This window comes from Scardinius erythrophthalmus, assembly GCF_964197995.2.
Source record: "Scardinius erythrophthalmus genome assembly, chromosome: 8".
Classification (NCBI taxonomy): Eukaryota; Metazoa; Chordata; class Actinopteri; order Cypriniformes; family Leuciscidae; genus Scardinius; species Scardinius erythrophthalmus.
The window spans coordinates 21,861,019-21,869,761 of record NC_138228.1 but is presented as its reverse complement, the minus strand read 5'-3'; positions in this window follow the sequence as shown (position 1 = coordinate 21,869,761).

The window sequence follows — 8,743 nt, the reverse complement described above, 5'->3', positions numbered from 1 at the left end:
TCCTGGGCAAATTCCCTCCATTGGTCCTTGTCAATCATGGTCTCCTAATAATCCCTCTTGTTTGAACTGGCAAAGTTTCCAGGGCCAAGTTTATCTATCCATCTCTCTATCCGTAACAGTGGAAAAAGGTTTGCTACATTTTGATTGGATCTTGGTGGACTAACAGAAACAAACTGTCCAACACCATCAGATAAAGATGCTAGGAAAACAGCCAGAAACCTCTTAGAGGACAAGACGACCACCTCTGAAACCAATCCCAGGAAGGACAGGACTTCTCATTGGTCCACATTCTGCCTTTAACCCATCTAGAGACTAATTCCTAAGGTTTTGGCCTGTGACCGCCATAAAAATTCCTCAGGACCTCCGGATGTAGCATCAGTGGCCACTATGATCCATGTTTGGAAACCGAGGAATAAGTCTTCTCTGTAACAGCTATTTGTTGTGCAACATCTTGCACAAATTAAGCTGTTAATGTACAAATGAACGAATGGATGACAGTTCAATCTTTTTCCATCTTGTTTGGACTTGTTTAGAATATTGCCAAAGATTTCTGGTGGTAGGTTGGAAAGTGAGAAATGCATTGGTAAAACTTAAAAGACACTTTAAAGACTTCTAACTATTTGCTAAATGCAAATGAGTTCCACAGGGGAAAGAAGGGAGGGCCACACTGTGTGTATGTGAGTGTGTGTGTGTGTGTGTGTGTGTGTGTGTGTCCTCTGATGCCAGCAGGCAATCACAACACTGGAATGGAGAAGCGGCAAATTGCAATCTCCTCCTCATCGCAAAGGGATAAAAGTACACTTTCAACAGACACTCCTTGTTCTGGGACTCTGGTTCATCCAGAGAGACATTAACATATAAATTCTCGTTCTGAGTTTGTCCTGTAAGGGAGATAAAAACAGATCAACAAAGTTTTGAGTCACCAGTGTTTGAAGGAAGAGACTGTAGTCAATTGCTTGTGAGTCAACACCAGATATGACCACATTCTGAGCCCCCAGTCTGTGAGGAAACAACTACAACATGTCCCGAGTCTCATGCCAGAGAGACAAAAGCGGATTAACCAAGTTCTGAATGTCTGGCCCAGAGAGGCATAAGATATACAGAGACATTTGCAACATGGTTAAGCACAGGAAAGCGAACCGTCACTCAAAGGTACCTTTGTATGTGTGTTCCAGATCCAGATTGTTAGGACCTTCTGGACCTATTTCAGGGCCTCATCTGCATATTCCAGATTTTAGGACCCTTTTGGTGCTCCAGGAGATCGACATCCCACGAAGCTTCATGTCAAGCCTGTTGATACAGATTCCAGCTCCTTTCCCCACTGTAATTGTCACCCAGCACAACCAGTTGAAGACGTCACCACCATCGTACTGCTCACTCCACCACGTAAATATCACTTAACCAAACCTCTTTCCAGAGACCTTGGCATGGTTATGATTTTCTAATTCACTTTAGATGTAATATAACTGATCCTATTTAATAACACGAGAAGCGCAGCGCCGAGCCGCGCCACGTCTTTAAAATTCGAACACATTATTCTCTATGAGTGTTCATAGAGCACACCAGCGGTGTCATTCAGCGTCTATCTGCAGCGCCCAGCAACGGCTCAGGACCTTGTTCAAAATCCTGCCGCGCCACAGAGCACCATTTACATAGTTTTATATTACATTTACATTTATTTGTCTCAAATCATAGTTATGTATACTGACTTCACCGTATGCTGCAATATACATTTAGTTTTACATTCATTTAAAGAAATCAGCTGCTTGAACGAAAATTGCTGATGTTATTGGATTTTCAGGTGATATTCTCAATTCATTCAGTTAACGGACGCTCTGAGGTAAAGTGTTCAGACTGCAGACTTAGCAACAATTGTATTTAATTGTACAGTACAATCATAACATAGTACAGACATTATCTTAATTCCATAATGTCCTTAAACATAATACTGCTGGCCATAAACTGAGAAAGTGCGTGTCCGGTGTGCGATACCTTGAGTTGTCCTAGACGCAACGCAGCGCTGAGCTTCTCGTCCGGTGGTCGACCCCCTTTAGACTTGGCTTTTTATCTAAAAGAGGAACGAAGACGGCACTCAAATCGTTCCTTTGCAAGAAGGGCGTTTTTGCTGTTTTGCCAACCGGATATGGCAAGAGTCTAATCTACCAGTTAGCTCTGCTGGTAGCTAAGCGTATGGGGCTTGATTGATTGGTCATAGTGTTAAGGCCTCATTATGCTTCTGCGTCAACTCCACGGCGCAGCTACGCCGTCACTCCTACGGCGTCGTGGCCGTTTTATGGTTCTGCGTCGGGTTGCGTTGCACCGCGGTGCATTTCACCGGCAGAACGCTAGGGGGGTGTGTGGTTCGCGAATCTCTTTGCTAGTTTGTTTTGGTTCCATGCGCCAGTTCCGCTTTTTAATTTCCGACAATGGCGAGCGAAAGAGAGAGAATGTTGTTGCAGCTGGAGCTAATCGACGTTGAACAACAAATGATTTTATTGCAAATGTTTAATCGCAGAAGAAAAAGAAGACATCAGCGAAGGTGGTCTGTACGAAGGGGGAAACCGGAAAAGCTACACTCAGGAAATGATGTATAATCTGACCAATCACAGCCCTTGCGGTCTGCGTTGCCTCGACGCGTAGTTACAATTTTTTGGAGGTGCACGTTGAGCTACGGCAGGGGGGTCGGAGAGGGGTTCGCGGCGACGCAGAGGGGTCTGCGGGGGTACGCCGTCAATTCGACGCAGAAGCATAAAACAGGCTTTATCCAATAGCGTGCAGTGAGATTTTCAAATGCATGCTTGGTGCCGCACCTCGAGCTGGACGATTTTCATTAGTCGATGCCAGACCATTAATCTTTTAGATTAATCTTTTAATGGCTACCAAACAAGAGAAAACGTATCTCAAACCCCGTTGGACACCGTTTCCAGGAAACATGTCGTTCAACCTGGAAACCGTAGCAAAATTTTGCTCGCCGGTTTGAGCTTGAACGTGAACGTGTCTCCACCTGACCAGCTGGAAAACCTCCTCTAAAAATCAGCCTACTAATCATCATATCAGACTGGTTTTGCCTGTGCAGTGATAAAATGTTAAGTTTTAGAAGAAAATGTTCTATATAGAATCTTAAAGGGTTCTGTCAGATATAACCTTTTAAGGGTTCCCAGGCGTTCTTTGACCCTAATAGTTCGTCCAAAAATGTAAATTTTGTTATTTACTCACCCTCAATGGGTTTGGAACAAAGTGAGGGTGAGTAAATAATGACAGATTCATTTTTGGGTGAACTATCCCTTTAACTCAGTTTTAAAGAATACTTTATGCAAAAAAAGCTTCTATGTAAGAAGAAATGTCTTAAAGGATTTCATAATACTTTTGTGTTTAATTGGTTATTTCATTTGGCTTCTAGTTATATGTCTGTGAGCTGTTTAATTCATAAAATTTCATTAAAATAGGCAATTAAGTGAATTTTGTTTATAAAATTAAAGGCACACTGTGTAGAAATTGTGTTTTTGTCAAACAGCGACCCCTAGAGTCGCTGTTGAATACTTGCACTGTCGTAAATACTTGTACACCGGTACCTGTTCGGTAGGATAGACGCGTCGGGCATGGAAGAGGCACAGCTAGACTCCGAAGATATTGACCAGGTAATGTTTCACGATTTCATACAAATATTAGGCTACTGCATACTGCATAGTGTACTGAACTAATGATGATTGTAATATGATAATAAGTTTATGTCAAATGTTAGACTAACCTTACTTTATAATAATAAAGTAGCCTACCGCATTTGCTGGCTTATAACGTTTTTACATGATTGCAGCTAAATCACAAGTAAATAGTCTATATAGTCTAGGCACTGTATAATTTCATGTGTTTTTTGATTGTAATGTAAACATTACAAAATGCCAGATGACATCAGTAAAGTTAAATGTACGTCGCATTATTTCATAACATTGGCCGTTATGATCTCATTAGACATGATTATTGCAATTTATCATAATAGTTTGCAAATTGTGCTCGTTTACACTATTTACAACCTCTAGGCTTATTTATGTCCTGATAATTATGTGAGATCATATTTGTATCTAAAATCGTACAAGCCACTAATAATACACACATATGAATGTGTAAAAGGACAAACAAACTGAAGTCTACAAATAACGGCAGTATGTTGTGACTTATATCAGTTTTGTTACACGATTTCCCGACTTCGCAGTAAATATTACATTATATATCGGGTATAAGTGTACCCATTAAGCCCACCAAAATCTAAGTTTAGTTTTTTTTCATAGATATTGACAAAGTTTATAAGAAAAATCATTTATTAAAATGCAAGATTAATCTCTCATTTGAAATTGTATTAATTAGTTGATGTACATTTTAGAATATAAAATTAAGATTATTTAGGAATAAAGTCAGAAGTCTGGCATGGGCTTAATTGGTACTTTGGCACCATTTAAGCCCACATGTGTTCCAAATAAGCCCACATCATCATTAATTCACAAAATATAAAAAATGTATTGATTTTAAAGAAGTAAAACATCAATATATTTATTTAGTGACAGGGAAGTATTACAAAAATGTAATTTTGCTAATGTTTGATTACCGCACAGGGTGGGAGGGGTAGGTGTTAGTGGCCGGTGGTCTGGAGCCTTAAGTCGGCTTGACTGGAGTTGTAGCTGGAGTCAAGCTGGAAGTTTGACCGGGTGTATCTGGGGAGCCAAGCCGAGTTGGGGCTCCATACTCTGGGCTTAGGGGGATCTCCAAGTGGACCCCCCACATCGGGAGTCTGGAGCCTTAAGCCGGCTTGGCTCCCGAGTTATGCCTGGTCAAAGGTGGAAGCGCACGCGCCCTCAGATCACTTGGATGTGGTTGTGTACAAGAGGTAACTAAAAATGCTATAAATACTGTTCGTTTTCTCACACGCTCGTTTCGTGTCTTAGGCCCTCAATGTGTACTTACGATGGGGAATTGTTTAATTTGGACTTCTCTGTGCATGCTCTTTGAGGTGGTGGCCATAGACCTGCATTATATGACTGACAGACAAGAACGGTTTGACCTAAAAATATCAAAATTGAAACTACTGCGGAAACAAAGACACCTACATCTTGGATGCCCTTGAGGTAAGCTAAAACATACCAAAATTTGTACTATCTATTTTAGTACTACTTGTACTAAAAGTGAACTATCCCTTGAAAATAAAACATAAACATCGGCATTAAAAAGTGGAGGATAAGTGTACCCATTAAGCCCATGTACACTGTTACACACCTTGGGTCATTAGCGACCCTATACAATTTTTTTTTTAAATGAATGGGAAAACAGGCATTCTTTTATATTATATTGTTTATAATTAAACCTATATTTTATTAAACAATTAAACAAATATATATGGTATATTGTTTATAATCAATTGATTGAGGAATAATAGGTTGATGTCTAACTTTAAAAACTGAATGAGGAGGAGGGTAGTGAATGACGTCCCGGGTCACTAAAGACCCAAAGTGTGCGTTTAAGGGTTACATGTATTGACTGGACCAAAAAAGAACCTATCAATCCATTATCATGATATTATGTGTAAATGTGTGTTGAAAAAACAATGGAAAGATTTTTGGAAAGATTTTAATAGTTATTGAATGTTCTACATCTTACAGTAAATATTATACAATTACAAACTTGGCTTAATTATGTCACAGAGATCACTAACTGATCTTCAAAAACAAAAACAAAACAATAAAAAAAACCCAAAATAATAAAAACAGTTTTACACTTCATTTCACAAGCCTGATGCGGGTCTCCTTGCTCAAACGGTATACAGCACGGCCTGGACGGCACTGGCGAAAACGCGCTCGGACCTGCCAGAACCTCGATGGTGCCAGAACCGTGCTGTAATGCGTAATGCATACTATGGGGGCAAGGACTCTTTAACACTCACTGAAGGGAGATCAATTCTGGAAGACTTTCCCCTTTTTGCTTTACATTTAGAATGCAAACAACAAAGTCTTATTCTCCATATGGGTCAAACATTAATAGCCAATTTCCTAAACAGTAGCGTGAAATAGCAACCTCTTGTATGTTTGCGTCAAAGCCTATGGTACATATCACAGGTTTTCAGCAAGAGTGTGAAACCAGTGCCACAATTACTTTAGAAATACCTTTACATACTGGTGACGTGACACTGACTTCACTAGAGCTAATAACCCGTTGCATGCATCACGGGCGCTAGTTAACAATCCTTTGATCGATGCCCTGAAACCAAAGAACAGAAGAGTGCATGGGTTTGCAATATCGACATCACATGTTCTCAATACGCTCGAAACATGAAAAGAAAAAAAAAAAAAAGAGAAAGAAAATTGAAGCCTAGTCCACATTACGCCGAGTGAAAATGACTCCGTTTACGACTGAAAAAAAAAAAAAAAAAAACACCTGCTTTCACACAGAAAACGGATTTTAAAATGGGAGAAATACATCAAAATGTATAATGTGTGGTGAGTGGGAAAATATTGGAGTACTGATATTGAAAAACAAAAAAAACAAAAAAAACAAAACAAAAAAACTTTCTGTTCAGGATTAAAGGAATAAATCACCCAAAAATAAAAGTTCTGTTATTATTTTTTGCTATTATGTTTTTTTTGTTTTGTTTTTTTTTTGCAGAATGTTCACACTGCTTTCCTTTTTGGATGATCTAGCCCTTTAAATTCACCATGGCCCAGTGTTAAAATGTTGTACATCCCAGTAACTAAGACAGCTTTGCTCTTATCCAATTTTCACAAATAGTTCAGTAAAAAATTGCCACCATTTTAATTATACACACTCAAAAATAAAGGTGCCAAAATGAGGTTTGAATCTTTTTTTTTTTTCACTGTAAAGAACCTTTTGTACAATAGAAAGGTTCCATGGATGTTAAAGGTTCTTCATGAAACTATATGCCAATAAAGAACCTTGATTTTTAAGCGTGTAGCAGCAGATTGCTGAACTCTGTCCCTCCCGTCATTACAAGAAGAAGAAGAAGAAGAAGAAGAAGAAGAAGAAGAAGAAGAAGAAGAAGAAGAAGAAGAAGAAGAAGAAGAAGAAGAAGAAGAAGAAGAAGAAGAAGAAGAAGAAGAAGAAGAAGAAGAAGAAGAAGAAGAAGAAGAAGAAGAAGAAGAAGAAGAAGAAGAAGAAGAAGAAGAAGAAGAAGAAGAAGAAGAAGAAGAAGAAGAAGAAGAAGAAGAAGAAGAAGAAGAAGAAGAAGAAGAAGAAGAAGAAGAAGACAGATTAGGGAAAGGCATGTAGATGAAGAGGAAACCCTTTAAAGACTTGTGCTCTGAAATGCCTCTCAACCACATGGACTGCATCACTCCACTCCAGATCAACTATAAAGATCTTCTATTTAAGAAAAATGAACATCAATCATTAATTAAAACTTTAAATAACACTTACGTAAAAAGCGCCTAAATTACATGTCAGAGTGGATGGTAACGTCCTCTCATTCTGAATCGATTGAACCATTTGCAGTGTAAAAGGTCACTCTAGTCCTAGAGTTCAGAGGTCTGACGGATCAGTCAATGTTTAATATGTCGACTACAGCGATTAGTTGCATCGATCAAGTCTTGTGATGCAAACTTATGAAAAGACAAAGGAAATATAGTTCACTGCTTGATATAATACTGTATAAGATCAGCTGGAAAAAAAGGAAAGAGTGGGGCAGAGAGGGCATGAAAATGACATCATATGTCATCAAAACAGCTACAGAGAAACACAGTATGTGAATGTGCTGTGAATTCATCCAATAATCAACCAATGAGCCCGGTTTGAATAATTTGCATTACTTATTGATGACATCATGGCAATAAAAAAAATGCATCACATTACAGAAATATTACATATACCAAAGGTCTCTTGACTTACTTTAGCCAAATAAGATTTGCTCTCATTAAAGGCAAATTATTGTACTGTAGTATATAATGCAATGAAGTTATAGTAATTTTCAGATGAAGGTATTTTGCGTTAAGAAAATGAAGCCTATTTTTATTATTCTTTTCATTACAATTTCCTCTTGAAATTCTGATATATTATTTATGAATCATGATAATATTTATTTAGCCGTCTTGGTTGATTTAAAATTTTCATGAAGTAAAATTACAATATTGCAGAGATTCTAATGAGAATCAAACAATAATAATAATAATAATAATAATAATAAAAGTACAGGATAATTGTTTTGAAAATAAAGCAAAATATAAAAATGCAAAAAATTGGCTTCATTTTTATTTATGTGAAATATTTTTTCCCTATGTTTTTAATGGGATTCAGACACTCTGCGCCCTCACTCTCTCCCTTTACTTAAAACACCGAAGGGAATGTGCTGTAAAGTAAATGTATTATTAAAAGCAATCCATAAGCTGTGATTCAACATGATGCAACCATGCTTTGCAAAGGCATAGTTTCCATCTGATTACACTATACTGCATTCACCCGCATGACACATGCATTACTAGACGTTATTACTTTCACATAAGATCAGAGAATCGGTTCTTCCCACTTTGAGTGTACTATATATCGAAATAGTGGTTGATCAGCCAAACAAATAACAAAAAAGAGAGTGATACTGTTCTGTACTGACAATAATATCACTTCCAGAGACATTACCAAGACTAACGATTTGCAGAGTAAATGCTTGATTTCCTTAACTACATCATTAAATATGAGAGTGTACCGTATAATTGGTTATTACGTTATGTCTATTTGTCAATGTGCAATGCTTCAG